Here is a 16540-nt window from a genome sequence, read left to right as displayed (position 1 = left end):
AGGCACAGTAACTACAGAGTTACACTGGCTCACTCACCCTTCAAACGGGAACACAACAACACTGCGTACTGTTGTTTAGCGGTAGAATATCTGATGAGTGGGTGGTACCTACCTAGGGGGCTTGCACAAAGTATATATATTTACATTTTCAAGTTACGGCCTATTTTTTATATAGAAATAAAAGTAAATATTAAAATAAAAAAAGTAATCATCGCATTCTTCAATGTCATCTAATGTTAGTCACGGTACAAGAGTTGTCTTGTTTTTCGCCTATTACATATATACAGACATACACATATTCGCCTACACAAGCTATATAAAAGAGTTTATTATAGTTAATTGTAGTCTTATATAGCAATAAGATTTAGTAGTATATGGAATTATAAATGTCAAAAATATACTATTTAAATAACAACAAAGATATGGTGACTACGACGTAACTTTTGATAATACAGAAATATTATACTTACGTGTGTAAGTGCTAGCGATTTATTTGTGACTTGTTTACTGTCCGTGTTACGAGGCGGATTTAAACATTCATCACCTCGACTGTCAGAATTATATATGGCATACCGGCCCGACATACAAGAACATGTGAATGATATATGTCACATATATAATTCTGACATTATTAAATATTACATTATTGGGGTATTACATTATCGTATAATAATATATCGTATAAACGAAAAAGACCTGAAGATGTAACAAGGAAAAGAAAAAATTAATTAGAGGTACAGCTCTGTGCAAACCCATTCAAACCCGTTGGTGGTACCAATAAATCATCATAAATTGTACCAACAAGTCGCAACGCAATGCAGTATTGTTGCGTTCAGGTTTGAAGACTCAGAAAGTAAATGTAACTGGTATAAGGACTACTGACAGAACATCTCAGTTCCCGAGGTTAGTGCTATATTAGTAATATGACGAATGATTTATATATCTTACACTACCATCTCACGGGCAGTCGTGAACATCATGACGTTTATTAAGTTTGAATTCAGGCAAAAGATTGTGTTTTTGCTTGCCTAATATATAAAAGTGTAAAAAGTTATCAAACAATCCGCAGTGTAGCATAGGTTATTTTATATTATAGGGGGCAGACGAGCAGGAGGCTCATCTGATGAAAAGTGACTACCACCGCCCATGGACATCTCCAACACCATGGGCTTTGCAGTTGCCGGCCTTTGAGGAAGGAGTACGCTCTTTTCTTGAAGGTTCCCAAGTCGTATTTACTTTTGTCTGATCGCGGTAATCCGAACACCTAGCAGACCAATATCAATATATCTTAATGATAGACAGATTATTTATTGAGAAAGTATATAGAATCATACTGAAACTGGGACGATCGCCATCGAAACGTTTATAACATCTAACGAAATATGAAATAAAATCCTATCTTTAATAGCATGCAAACCAAGGTCGCAGCAATATCTATTTCAGTTTAATTATGTTTGTTTTATTTTGATTCAACTTAATTGATAATTGTGAATATAAAACCACGCGTTTATTCTGTCCTATCACGCAAGTTTCATGATCATATATATTAGGCATTGGAATTGTGAGGAGACTCCAAAACATCCTTAAAACAAGAATGGACTTAGCCTAGTCTAAGGAAATGTATAGTCTGATACTTTATTTAAATTTGACTTTTATTCCTTAGCCTATTAAAGGAACGTCACTCGATAAGACGAAGAATTACTAAGTATGACAGTCATTTGCAGAAATTGCTTCGTAAGCCTCAAGACTTAATAATATACAAACTTAGTAATTCATAAAGGCATTGAAAATATAACCTGAAAGACGGCTTGATTAAAAAGTACCTTTTCTTATACAAGTATATTTATTATCTTACTCTTTTCTTCTAAAAGGTTTTGTATTCAAATTCAAACTTTTAAATTAATTTCAAAGTTTTGTATTTTCCTAAGGTGACGTATTTTAATTTAAGTCACAGAACAGTTTTGTGTCTTTTTTCAAACTCTTTGCAGACAGTTGGATTAATGGTATCTATATTCAAGAAACGATTATTTTCACTTATTATTTTCATCAAAATTCAGAATCCATTGGTTTGATTAAAGATGCAACAGCTATAAATAAAGGGTATTGGGGGTAAATGTATGGAGATTTATGAAAGGCACTATCGCGTATTAATAAACAAAACATTATACCAAACACAACAAATCAGTCTTTGAAACTGATAAGGAAGGCATTTTCGTCTCGAAATAGTTTTCGGATTTATGGGGTCAAATCTGATTGAAATCGCTTGTTTTTTTCTTTTATTGATTCAGTTGTACTATTTAACGTGGTATCGTTATCAAAGGTAAATTTTATTACTCGGAAATTCTTAAAAAAAAAACGTTGGTTTTTACACATGATTTTGGGAAATATTATATAATGAGAGGAAAACAGACGTAAATTATTATTTCAGTAGCGTTTCCTTGAACGTCATATTTGAAGGACGTTTCTCTAGTAAATACCATAGATCAGATGCGTAACAATATATTCTATATTAATAGCAAGACAAGCAATCTATTGCTTGTTACAAGCCGTGGCAATCGATTACGATGGTGACGCATGAGACTGAAGCTATTTTGTAAAATGTCAGTAAGAACCGTCACGTTAACCCTGTTTTTAACATTTCATGAGTGAGTTATTCTAAAATAACACCGCCGAACGAAAAATATACTTTCTCATTTAAAATGATGGATGTGGCTTTACCTGTATATAAAGTATCTACCTGTTAATATTCCACTGCTGGGCTATTGCCTACTCCTCCGAAGAGAATGTATTAGGCTATCAGCTTGGATTACCATTGGATCACCAATGCGGGTTTAATTTATGATATATAAGTGGCAAAAAAATATTGAAATGTGGTACACGCAGGTTTCCTCACGATGCTTTTCTTTACCGCTGAGCATGAGATTAATACTAATTAAGCATCGGCTCCAGATTTGAACTCAGACCTCAACGGAGAAGATTCACATGTTATAACCAAAGGCCATACCGGCTCTGTATCTGTATATACATATATACAAACCAAAAACTTTTTACTTTAGCAAATAATATGCCTTTATAACGAATAGTATTTAAAATAAAAATATATATAAAGGATAGCACTAAGTGATTGATGATACATATTCTTTCTCTCTGTAGACTTAGGAATATTTTAACTAATAATTTTATTCTTACAGTGAATATCAAGATATTAGAACTTAAAAGGAAAATAATAAATTGTAGAACATATTGTATAAACCTATTTAATAAGTAGTGACTTTACTGAAACTTTAAAATTGAAATACAAAACAGATCCGTGAAATCGAAAATATTTTGTTCCTGTATTTGCATTGTTGAATTTTTGCGCGAATAGTTTTTTCTTTATATATAAACTAACCGTGAATGTAAATACACAATGTCCATACATCCGAACTAACCCGCCTATCTGTTCCGATCGGTCTCACATCGATGAATCGAGTTTTCATTTTTAATCATCGACATCGGCGAAGCGTGCATTTCTTGAAGTTACGAAAAAATCGATAGAGATAAATTTACTTTTTAATTGTATTTATCTATTATGTGATAGTAAGTTTCTCTGTCTGTCGATATTTTACGACCAAACCGCTGAAACGAATTTGATGAAATTTGGTGTGAAGCTAACTTTAACAAGAAAGGACTTAGACTACTTTTTTGCCTGACGCATGACAACTAATACCCTAATTAGTATTATATATAGGAGATTAGCAACGTGCTACACATGTACCTAAAAAGATAGGGCATATCATCCAGAAGTCAGTCAATTGTTTCGTAGGTCTAGTGCGTCTAGTAGTTCTAGGTTCAAATCCCATAACGGGACGATAAGGTGTGTAATCCTGCGCAAAAATTCTCAGTATCAGCCCGGAATCTGGATGTTGGAAGCACTTAAAGCCATTGGTCCTGTACTTTTCCGGGGTTGAACAGGTCAACATGCCATTATATATACATCGGAGGAGGAGGTTTAGATTCATTGGCGTGATCCATAAATGCTGTATCGAACAGTGGGCGTCGATGGGTGATGTTGGAGCCACAAAACACAGTAAATTAATCAACTCGTTTATAACATTGAAGTAGTTTAGTTATACCTAACTTGGAACGCGCGTCGGTTTTGATTATTCGACCGCACTGGCCGGCTGCTGCTAAAGAAGTGTGGAGGGCGCCGCGCAGCCGCTGAATCATTAACTCCGTCGAGTGCCGATAGGCGGCGCTAGCGTTCCAAAGATGACACTGTGATACATATTATCTAATATGTGATGATATATATTATCTAATATATTTATGAAACAGAAGTTAAGAAATAAGGCATTTCCATTGATATCACATCCAAATCTCGCATTTTATTCATACATCTATGTCGTGTTAAATGTGGACAATCAATAAAACACGAGGAATAACTATTTTCAAATGTTTTAACCAGGAATGGGAAGTACAAAATAATGCTGAAAATTTGTTTTGTTGCAAAATATATAAATAAAATAAAATAATATATAAATAAATATTAAAAAAGTGAATAGTATTCAAAATTATGGACCATACATTTAAACTTTATTTTGTACGTACAATGTAATTCAAAACCCACATCGTAGAAATACATATGTAAGAATCTAATATCAATAAGTAAGTGTAATAAAGTAAGTGTATTGAGATGAAGAGATTCAGTATTGTGTTAAAAAATCCATAATCCTCCCTTTAAAAGAGATATTTTAAAGAAAATAATGAAGGGAATTTATCATATCATGGGATCCCATCGATATTTTGTCATGTCATGAGACGACGATAAAACAAACAAATAGTTACTTTCGATGAAAATTTTAACTTACTTAGCATCGAAAAAATTCTAACTTGCAAAAATACGGAAATGAATTAAGGACTTCCCCGCGGAATTAAAAAAGTTTTCATTTTAACTTTTAAGGACTCTTTTTTAAAAGCGTTGAAAAAGTTAAAACATGGTAATATAAAACTTTTTACTTAAGTTACGCTTGTTGTTTCGAAAAAAATACTGTCACAAGATACTGTTTTATTTTTTTGTTCAAACATATTTCTGTTTTCTATTTTCAATTATCAGTTAGCTGAAAACCGTCAAACGTCAGGGACAAATCAATAGCAGTTGATTGGGAAAGCAATTTGTGCATCCCATTTAGTTATAACTTTGTTAACTTCTATAGCAAGTATAAAGCAAGTTTCAAACCCAAGAAAGGACATAGGATAATTTTTTAATGACATCATCATCATCATCAGCCTGAGTTTGTCCACTTCTGAACATAGGCCACTCCGGGTGCACGACACTGAGGTCTTTCTTCGGCTACTCGCATCCAGCTTCTGCCTGCCGTCTTCGTAGATCGTCATTCTACAGTGCCTAAGTCCTACACTACGTTTGTCGAGACGTGGTCTCCACTCTAGAACACGTTTTCTTCAACGATTATCGGTTCTACGACAAATTTAGCCAGCCCACTGCCAATCTTTATTAATTAATCCGGTGGGCTACATTAGTTTTTTGACGGATCAGCCTTGTACCCGAAAAATAGACAAATAGACGCAGGTAAAATTTCTAAATCGCACTGATGAAATTTTTCAAAATTCTAATATATATACAAAATAAATGGCCATTATATAGGGCGTCCGTTTCTTCGCGTCAACCAGTTGAACGGAGCTGGCGAAATTCCGTCTTATATAATGGTAATAGGGTTCATTATCCTAAATCCTCGACCTCCCAGTGCACCTACCTCTATAGATGACGTTCGACACTTTGGCACTGAGTGCGTGTCAGAAGTCTCAACACCAACGATGAAGAATAAGAAGATCCAACAGAGAAACGCCGAGCATAACCCTTTCCATAGCACGCTGAGTGTTTTTAAACTAGTGGACCAGCCTTGTCGTGAGTGTCCACGTTTCGGCTCCGTATGTCATGACGGATAGGACGCAATGGTTGAAGACACTGTCTTAAGGCACTGTTGGATCGACGCTGTAAAGGTTCGACGTAGCTTCCCAAACGCTGCCCAACCCAGCTGAATTTTTCAATTTTCCTTTAATGGTATATATTCATAGTAACATATAGTTGCATTATAATATAACACTTGATAAAATCTGCTATAATCATTGTATGTGCACAAGAAAGAAGTAAGAATAAGCTTAAAACGCCAATTTTCCGACTCCGCACGCAATAAATCCTTCGGGACAGGGCACGCAATAAATAAATCCTTATCTTTAGTAAAATTCCGCAGACATTTTTAACTTTGCCGTTTCATAAATTCAAATTATTTAAAAATAAAATCAAATTGGTACGGAAGGCATATTATCCAATACAAGATTATACAGACAATAAAAGCGTGGACTAAATACTTGATGACGTCCAGGATTTGTATATTACGTACATACATGTATAGTTCGTATTTAACTAACATTAATGTGTATTTTTAAATGTTAACAAAGAGCATCTTCTGAGTTTCTTGCCGGTTCTTCTCTGTAGAATATACTAATATACATTCCGAACCGGTGCTAACTTCACTTAATTTAGTTATTAAATAACTATTGAAACCTGTAAAAGCCTACCTGAATAAAGTATATTTTGATTTATTGTTTGACAATTAACACCTTTAACCTCTCCCCCTATTTAATTGAGTCATTATACTCTATTCATATCTGTGTTTTAAAAACAATGTTCACACATATGCTTTATTATTATTATATAAACTGTACTTATAAGTTCAAGAGATATTGTGTTTAAGCTTTACTAACTAAAACCTAAAATATGAATGCTCGACTTAACAATTTAAAATATCATCAACGAGGTAAACTAATTTTAAAGCAATTTATTTTTCATTTTAACCACTTTAGCGGTGAAGCGAATAAATTTATTTCAATCAACATAAAAACTAAATATCATTTACGTCAAAGTGTAAGATATTGCTTGGTCGGCTTCAAACAAGCTTCATTATGGGAGCTCTTTGTTGGAAACGGCGGTAGCAATAACCGCGTTATGGCGTTGTATTCCTTAACAAGTATCCTCGATGTGTTAAAATGAAATATTGTTTTAAAATAACGTTTGAATAGAGCTGTACGTTGTTATCTGTTTTTATTATTGTGTTAAATTTATGTCCTGTTAGTATAAAATTTCTAGTTCTATATAAGCTTAATATATGTTCTGTACAATTTGATTGCTAAATTTAATTGCATTGTGTTTTCATCTTTCGATGATTTTGTCGTAATATTGTGTACTTTACACAAGCGAATGTATTCTTCAATCGCTTAATTGGGGAAGACAGCAGTCTCTTAGGTACATAGGTGGCATGCATTGCTTGTGTACATGCTTAAACATTGTTTAAAAACTCCATTTTAAAAACGTTAAGCGTTGTTAATTTTTAGTAGGACTTTGTACAAGCCAGTTTTCGAAGGTTCAGTGAGCCAATTTCAGGTACAGGGGATACAACATCTTAGTACTTAATTTTGGTGGCGCGTTGGTGATAAGAATTAGGAAGGTTTTTTCTTTGAGATAATGTCTATGAACAGTTCTAACTTACCACCGTGTCCTGTTATAAAAAATAATACCGTGTTAGTGTTAAGCTTACAAAGTAAAATAAAAAATAGACATCCATTATACAAATATAATTATAAAAATTAATTGATCGGATATCTATTTCAAATATTATTTACATATTGCATAATTATAAACGGGTTATTTGCATATTTTATTAAATACATATAACACTGAAGGCGGATGAATATGAACTATATGTTCATGAAAGCATAGATGATTATAATTTGAAATTTCCATATCATTGGAAAAAAAATATATAATTTTAGTATTTAATTTCGATTGTATTGTATTGCAGATGTTAAAATAAAATCACTTCGGGATGCCCAACAGAAGTGATAACTTAAACTTATTTAAACGTTGAACGTGCGTAATAGAAAGAAAGGCAGACAGCCTAGCAGCGCAACGCGTTACGTAACGAAGCGGTTTATTCCTCTTTAGGAAGTTATAACCTCAAAAATAAAAACGAATACCGATTCGATACACAAAATAATAAATCTGCTTAAATAGTGGTTTCAATTATTTTATGTACATAGATATATGAATACTCAAATAATTATATATATTATTATTATTTAATTAAACTGTTACTAGAATATTTAGACAAAAATAATCATAAAGATTAGAAAATAAAATGATAGATAAATTTTACAATACCCTACATATGATTTGTATTGGAGCCGATGACTACAAGCTATTGTTACTTTACGATAAGCCGATAAGTGGGGTGCGTTAGAAAAAAAATTAACACAATACCCGTAGCGTACCCGAAAAATAGACAAATAGACGCAGGTAAAATTTCTAAATCGCACTGACGAAATTTTTCAAAATTCTAATATATATACAAAATAAATGGCCATAATACAGGGCGTCCGTTTCTTCGCGTTAACCAGTTGAACGGAGCTGGCGAAATTCCGTCTTATATAATGGTAATAGGGTTCATTATCCTAAATCCTCGACCTCCCAGTGCACCTACCTCTATAGATGACGTTCGACACTTTGGCACTGAGTGCGTGTCAGAAGTCTCAACACCAACGATGAAGAACATTTTGACGACCTTTTAATATTGGACATGTTAAATAAACGATTACTTTAACTAATAACTATTCATTATTAATTAATTAAAAATTCTCATTTAAAAAATTCAAAATATATTTCATACTTTTTCACTATCGATTGTTCGAATTAGGAGCACTAGGCGAACACTAGTAGTCATAATTATATCAATATTTATTTGGAACAGCGAAAGTAACTCAGTCGGGAGAAATAAATAATTGTATAGCTATACACAAGCACTATATAATTTACAATGATCTATTTTGAAACAGTATTTTAATCAATACTTAAAGCTTACCAATAAGCTATACAGACTGCTAATAATTTGGGAAATTTTAATACTATTAATACAATACCTGTAAAAGAATCTGCTTGTTGGTAGGGCTTTGTGCAAGCACATCTCGTACCACTTACTCGTTATATAATCTACCACCTAATAATAGGCTTAAGAAATAACTAGAATTCCTTTGTTCCAGTTAGAAGATAAGTGAGCCATTTTAACTACAAGCACTGGATATAACATGTTAGTTTGTAAATTTGGTATTGGCGATGTAAGGAATCATTATCATTTCTTACGTGACAATGATTCTTTGTGGTGGTGACCATTAACGTGAGTGATCTACTAGTACCGTCGACAACTATTTAAAGTTGGTTCCAGTTAATACCTAATTTAAAAGGGTTGCCTGGAAGAGATCTACTTAGTGATAAGGCCGCCCTTTGCATACTTTTGTAGTAATTTTGATTTTAAGCTTTTTTCTTGTATTTTGTTTATTTTCTGTGTGCAATGAAGCTGTTTATTATTATTATTAAAAGTATTATAAGATTTGATCTGATTTTGTACATTAATATTCAGATAATTAAAGGTGTTAAATTTATTTTAATCATAAAGTACATAAAATAGTACAATTTATTTCACAATTTAATGTTATTCCATGAATGTTGCTTGAAATAACATACGTTAAATCAAAATATACATTTCCCTTTCAAGAGCTTTTCGAGCGTAATTTTACAAGATTGAATTATATATAAAGGTTCCACAGGTATGAATTCTTCTCAAAGAATCGTAACAGGAACGTTCCTTCTATTTTAAACTGTAATATGTCTTTTTAGTTTTGCTTAAATGCCATTTGCCTTAGATGTTTAGCTGAAATAATAATGAGATTGGATTAAATAAAATAAATTTAAACTTATAGCCTGTAAATTTCTTCCTGCTTGGCTAAGGCTCTTCTTTTTAGGAGAAGGTTTAGAGCATATTGCACCACGCTGTTCCAATGCGGGTAGGTGGATACACATGTGGCACAATTCCATTGAAATTAGTCCCATGCATGGTTTCTTCACGATGTTTTTTACCGCTGAAGATGAGATGAATTAAAATAACAAAAAAAGTACATGAAAATTCAGTGGTACCTGTAATCATCGGTTAAGATACATGCTTTTTAAACAATGAGCCATCTCGGTTCTATTTTTTTTAAAGTCACCAATATATTACCTAAGTTAACCACCCTTGAGTTCTTATATAATTTCAAATAATAGTCACTAAATAATAGACTAAAAATATTATGACTAATATTATTTACGAGTTGATGTTTGATCGTCAAGGACTATACTCACATACTGAACAGTATTTTAATATACTCTAATTATGATAGCATGTTCATAAAAATATTATTTACTAATACAATTGTATAAAAAGACTTAAATATTGTCAACAGTACTCCAAAGAATATCGAAGGATAATAATATTTGAATGTCAAATGTCTAATCATAATCAATTTTCACCTTCTTTAGGATAATGTTATATTATTTATGCATAAATAAAATGTTACACGAAACATAAATATTATGCATTTTATTCTAGAACATAATTACAGTTAATGTATTTCAGTAGTTGTGAAGTTGTGAATTTTGTCCGAAAATCTTCAGGTCCAACCAGGCACCTTAATTTTTCTTGATCTCATCTCTCTTTTCGGGTTTTTTTGTCTATTAAATTTATAATAAGTTGTTAAGTAATCGTATATCTATAATTAATAACACACTAACATATTATTTTAAGGCTATATCGGAAATATATTACATATATCACACATACTTCTATATAACTTATTTGGGTTTTTAATTAATTAAATACGTACTGAGTTTCTTACCTCCAAATTCATTCATCAATGTAACGTAGGAATTCAAGAATGCTTTTATGAGATTATTTGAATAAGGAATATTTTCATTTTGAATTATTCAGATATTTATAATATTCATTAACAATCAAAAAAGAATATATATATGTGAATTAAGTAGCATAATTTTAAAATTCATATACTTTTATCCTATTTGACCTATGTCAAATAGGATAAAAGTATATGTAAGTCTTTAAAATATTACCCCCGATTCCACAAAGGCTCAAGAAGATGGTCTTTCTTGTAGCTTATTGCAGCTTGCTTGAAGCTACTTCAACTAATGTTCATGAACAGGAACAAAGTTGTGTCGGAACTTTATCAGGCACATATTTTTTGACAAGTATGAATCTTTACTTCCATACTAATATTATGTATGTTAAAGTAACTCTGTTTATCTGTCGCTCTTTCACTACCTAACCGTTGAACCGAATTTGATGAAATTTGGTATGAAGCAAACTTGAATTCCAAGGAAGAAAAAGCTACTTTTATGACAGCCAAACCCCTAAAACGCGAAGCGGACGACACCTAGTTTAAAATAAAAAAGTAATGATAACTCGACGGTGCTTACCTGAACCTGAACTATCTACGCTTAATATAAAGTGTTTTGTTTATACATAGTCAATTCACAACTACAAGACCTTAAGTGTTTCGTCCCTTGAGGCTGTAATATAATTACAAAGTTCGTTCACCTTTCAAACTGAGTAACAAATTTGTGGTCATCATTGTATTTACCGAATACTTGATGATTCATTTTCTATCTGCATTGTTATCTAATGAATCAAACAACAATTCATTTCTTAAATTGTAGCGAACGAGAATTAAAAAACATTTTTACTTACAATTAACCTTTGAATTATTAAATCAAAATGTCAGTTCCGTGTCAAAATAAATTAAGAATATTGCACGTAAGAACATTTGATGATGTACGAGTATGAGTTATGAAACGTCTTGATATATAAACAATAAACATCGACTGCCGTTCGATACCGTTAATATTTTTTATGAATCTACCCTCAAACAAACTTTACTTGACTCTTTATCATTATATCTAATTATATTTGTAATCAATATATTATAAAATAATAAATATTATTATTATAAATTATTGAATTAATTTAAACAGAAAAAAAATATATTTGTACGTTATTGATTTATATGAATATTTTGACAAAATCCTGCATCGCGCTATTAATGTTTTGTCATTTGTTTCGTATTAGAATAGTTAATTTTCAACTACAAGTGGGTGTCCAGCTCTCCTCGGTAAGACGTAAATGCGTCTTGAGATGAAATTGTTAATGACTTTAGACCAAAACCATGAAAAAATGTTTGAAATTAGTACATGTGAGCTGCAAAGGCAGATTTAAAGGGGGCTCAGGGAGAGGTTAGCGCCGAACTGTCTCCCTTGTCCCTGTGGTCGGAGTTCAGTTTACTGTTCTCACCTCCACCGCAGGAGAGCGATATTGACACTTACTTTTTTTTTTTAATTAAAACTATTTTCGTATTTTTTTTTTATTTTCAAACACATTTGAACGTAGAATTTATTAAATATTAAAATAATGGTGGATATTAATAAACATGAATTAAAACTATATTTTTCAGATACTAAATTTGTATTTACAAACTATGTCATGTTCGGCGATAAAATGCTTTTTGAATCAAATCAAATCATATCAAAATAAACTTTATTCAAGTAGGCTTTTACAAGCACTTTTGAATCGTCATTTTACAATTAAGAGAAGCTACCACCGGTTCGGCAAGTAGATTCTATCGAGAAGAACCGGCAAGAAACTTACTCATTTTCAATATTTAAAAAATACAAAGTCAAATTAGTTAAATACAACCATTTATATTGATATATCCTGCTTGGAAGTCAACAGGTATTAACTCCACGAATATCTACCTATTCACGGACGGACAATTGGACCATCTTATGATAAGTTGTCACCATCTTGAAATATTAGCTCAGTATTAAATAATAACCATTCGCTCCTTGAAAGCTAAGATGTTATGTAATAATTCCCGAACACATTCTTTAGCGTTTAAACATTTGATGAGTGGGTTACACCGTCCCGTCGGTCTTGCCTGAAGCTTTAACACCAAGTAAAGAAGCAAAGTGTAAAGTGTGCAATGTGCTTATACTACTATATTATACTTACATTAGTTACTAAAATGAGCAATACATTTATTTACGAAGAGGATGTCAGTCGAAATTATTGAAAGCAAATCTATTAACATATAAATGCCAACTAAAAAGTAACTGATTAAGTCCTTACGGTAAATATTTAAATAAAGATAAACACAGAATATAAAGCTCGGGTATCAGGCTTCGACACACCTACCGCATATCCAAAACTTTATCCATATCGAAACGTGCTCAAGGGAATAATTATAATATAAGGGTATTATGTACCGAAATTTCGTTTATATAATGGACTTTCATTATAATAACACCTGTAATAATCTCACCGTAAAGGTTTTATTAAAATGGTTTGGAGAACATGACACCTCCTTTTTAATGCTGGTTGGTGGTAGAATTCCAACTAATGGAATTATCCCTACAAATACAATATGCTGAATGTAAGCACAAATAAAGCATATGAAATATCAGTTGTAATTAAATTAAAGCCGCAATTTTATATGCAGCCGGTTGTACAATGGTTTTAGTCAAGATCTAGATATTTTTAATGACTCTGCCATTATTTATCGTAAATGGGCGCTAGAATTGTTGAGAGATGCAAATAATAAATAAATAAATAATGTTATCTTAATTTTATTTTGTATTAATTATTATATTTTTAGTGATTTTTGTAACGTAAACTTTGCATGAATTTAATGAATTATTTAATTTTAGTTTGTGCCTATATCAATTCAAATTATTTGTGTTTTTTTTTTTTTTTTTTAATTTTAATTTTATTAAGTGTTTGTTTATTTTTTATGCTCTTTAATTTTTATCAATTTTGACATTATTTTTTTCTTAATCCTTCTACTCATGTTGTTGTAATTGTGTGTTAATTTATTTTTGAAACAGATATTGTAATTGTTGTGGCTACTTTAAAAAGCTTCACATGTTGGCTGTTTTCGCATAGTTGTTTTACATTTGTCATTAAAACATGTAGAAGCTACTAGTAGTCCTTAAAATAAAATAAATAAAAAAATAAATTTTCGGTTAATATTCGCGGTATAACCCTTGGGATAGCCCGATACACCATATATTATGATATTACGAATATTACACATGTATCTATTTTAAGTATAGTACGACACAACTTAGATGTAGCATCGGCAAAATTCGTAAAACCTATCGCATCCGAATTGAGTACGCTATGCCAAATTATCAATATTTATTTCTTATGTGAGTGTATATGATCTTTAAACAAACGTAATATCTCGTAATATCTTATGATCTAATATATTCTTCAATTTGACACGTCGATTTACATGCACTAGCTTTCTCGGGTTGAACTGACGCGAGAATCTATAGCGACGAATAGCGTCGAATGGTGCGATAGAGAGCTATTTCTATTGGTTGTGTAAATCTGCAGTAATCGGTTTTATTGAATTTGCTGATGGTACATCTAAGTTGTCTTATTTAACTCGCGTTATAATTAATCTTTCTTCAAACGAATTGTTATAAACTGTATTTATTTTCTATACTATTGTATGAAGCGGTCTATCTTCATTCCCACGTTATCGCTTATGTATATTATAACGCTGATAAAATTTTCTTTTTTTTTCTCACATCATTAACTGGGGTTATAGGTGATTATATTTAAGTTTTGTATTTGTGTAGTATTTCTCGTATAAAGGTTTTATATTACGTAGTTCTTTGTTCAAAACCGAACTCGGTCAAAAATACTTGATTTTTTTATTGCCATAAAAGTGTCAGAAGCAGCCAGAGTAAGGAAGATTTCAGAATTCACATAAATTAGTGTTGATCATACTCTGGTTGTGATGGATTGTACCATCAGAGATAAGATTGGGAATAGTGAGAACATCCATTATTGTATTTAAGCACGCATTCGTCGTACACTATACTATAAGTCCAGTGTCGTAACTCATTATTATGTAGTAAGTATGGCTACCATGGCTAAAAGCATTGAGGAGATTTTTGCTTTAAAAAAAAGGTAACAGTACCAACTCAAGTATAGGTTTGAATCTAAGACCTTGAGTTGTGCATCCTTAAAGCCACTAGACCAATAAGATAACCAAAGACTAATACAGTACCTAAAACAGTGTATATATGAAACACATGATGATATATACATACCTACATCATTAATATTACTTAGCATTACATTTTAGGTGTACGAACACAGGAAAGTATACATTAATTACCCATACAAAGGAGACCACGATACGAGAACACCGTTGTAATATTTATGAAAGGGAAAAATATTATTATAACATACGGTAATCAATTTTGCTTCCTTGTGTATCATGTATTATCTTTTGTATTGAATGCATACATTTGATGTTCATTGTAATATATATTTTTAGACCTTTATATTATTAAAGTATTCAAGACATTCTTTACAAATTATTAGTATATTGATTATTTTTTATTGAAAGTATAACATCTCACCTTATTACTTCTCTTGGTGACAGGAGGGCTAGTTCGTTTTTTGCCCAGAGAATCAGAATTGCAATTCAACCGGGAAATGCTACATACACAATCGCAATTAATTGATTGATTGATGATCATTATTATCAATATTCTACACGGTCAAAATTTACACAGTAACTATTTTTTATTTATATTTGTATATATTTAAGGACTTAATGTTGATCATTCTTATGTTTATAATATTTTTGGTTTTATAAGATATACTTTAATAATTTTAGAAATCGATAATAATTATAATCATAGGACATTATAAATCATCCTTAGTTAGATTTGTTAATGTTAAAATTGTATAGGGGAATTATCTCATGATGATATAACGGACTCGTGATCTGAAAACTGTAATCCCTACAAAGACCATTCAGTTTTTGTGTTCTTAAGTCACTAATTTACGAGTATAATTCATATGATCATCAGGCTGTTACGCTTAAAGTTGGGAAACATTCAGCTGGCAGAAGGCAACCTGACATTTACTCATCAAAGAGGCATTTGCATAGATAATTTTTTTTTGCAGAAGTAAAGTGAAGCAAAGAAAGAATACAGGACCCGTAAAATATTTTAAGTGTACTCAGGAAATAACGAAATCATATACTTCCGGATCATCCACCCATATGTCGTATATTTGTTTTGTGTCTCTTGCCCTTCCTTCAAACAAGCGTAATGTCCTGTCCATATTATAAAAAGGAGTCAAAACTTCTACGTCAGTGGTTTCGGGTGCTACGCACCACACTTTCCTCATCAAACAGCGCTGTGCCCTCTGATGCTAGATCCATACTATAAAGTACTTCACGCCAAACCAATGATTAGTGCCTTATATGATTGCACTCCCCGCGTAGAAACGGACTCCTACGCATAATAGAACGAATATTGAATATATACTAAACGCATTTAAAAACTTCAATACTGCGTTCTAGAAAGCATAGAGAAAAAATAGGCAAATATTATATTGTTATGACGTCATCAAGGGTCCATAACAGGTAGTTGGGCAGTTGCAACAAAGAATTCAAATAACAATGACAGTAACTACGGAAAGCGGAACGGATCGTCAAATCCGTCCGAGGTTAAAAAAAAAATCAACATAAAAACCGTATTCATACCATAATAAAGACCAATTTTAAAATTGCAAACAGT

The 16540-nt window shown here is 31.7% G+C and overlaps 1 protein-coding gene across 1 annotated transcript in view; it reads left to right on the top strand.

The window, feature by feature from the left end:
• Positions 1 to 16540, top strand: part of LOC124536666 (rap1 GTPase-activating protein 1) — a 278996-nt gene that overhangs the window by 66674 nt on the left and 195782 nt on the right. The window lies entirely within an intron of this gene.

Source organism: Vanessa cardui, chromosome 17, assembly GCF_905220365.1.
Source record: "Vanessa cardui chromosome 17, ilVanCard2.1, whole genome shotgun sequence".
NCBI lineage: Eukaryota > Metazoa > Arthropoda > Insecta > Lepidoptera > Nymphalidae > Vanessa > Vanessa cardui.
This window is presented reverse-complemented; position numbering and strand designations above follow the sequence as displayed.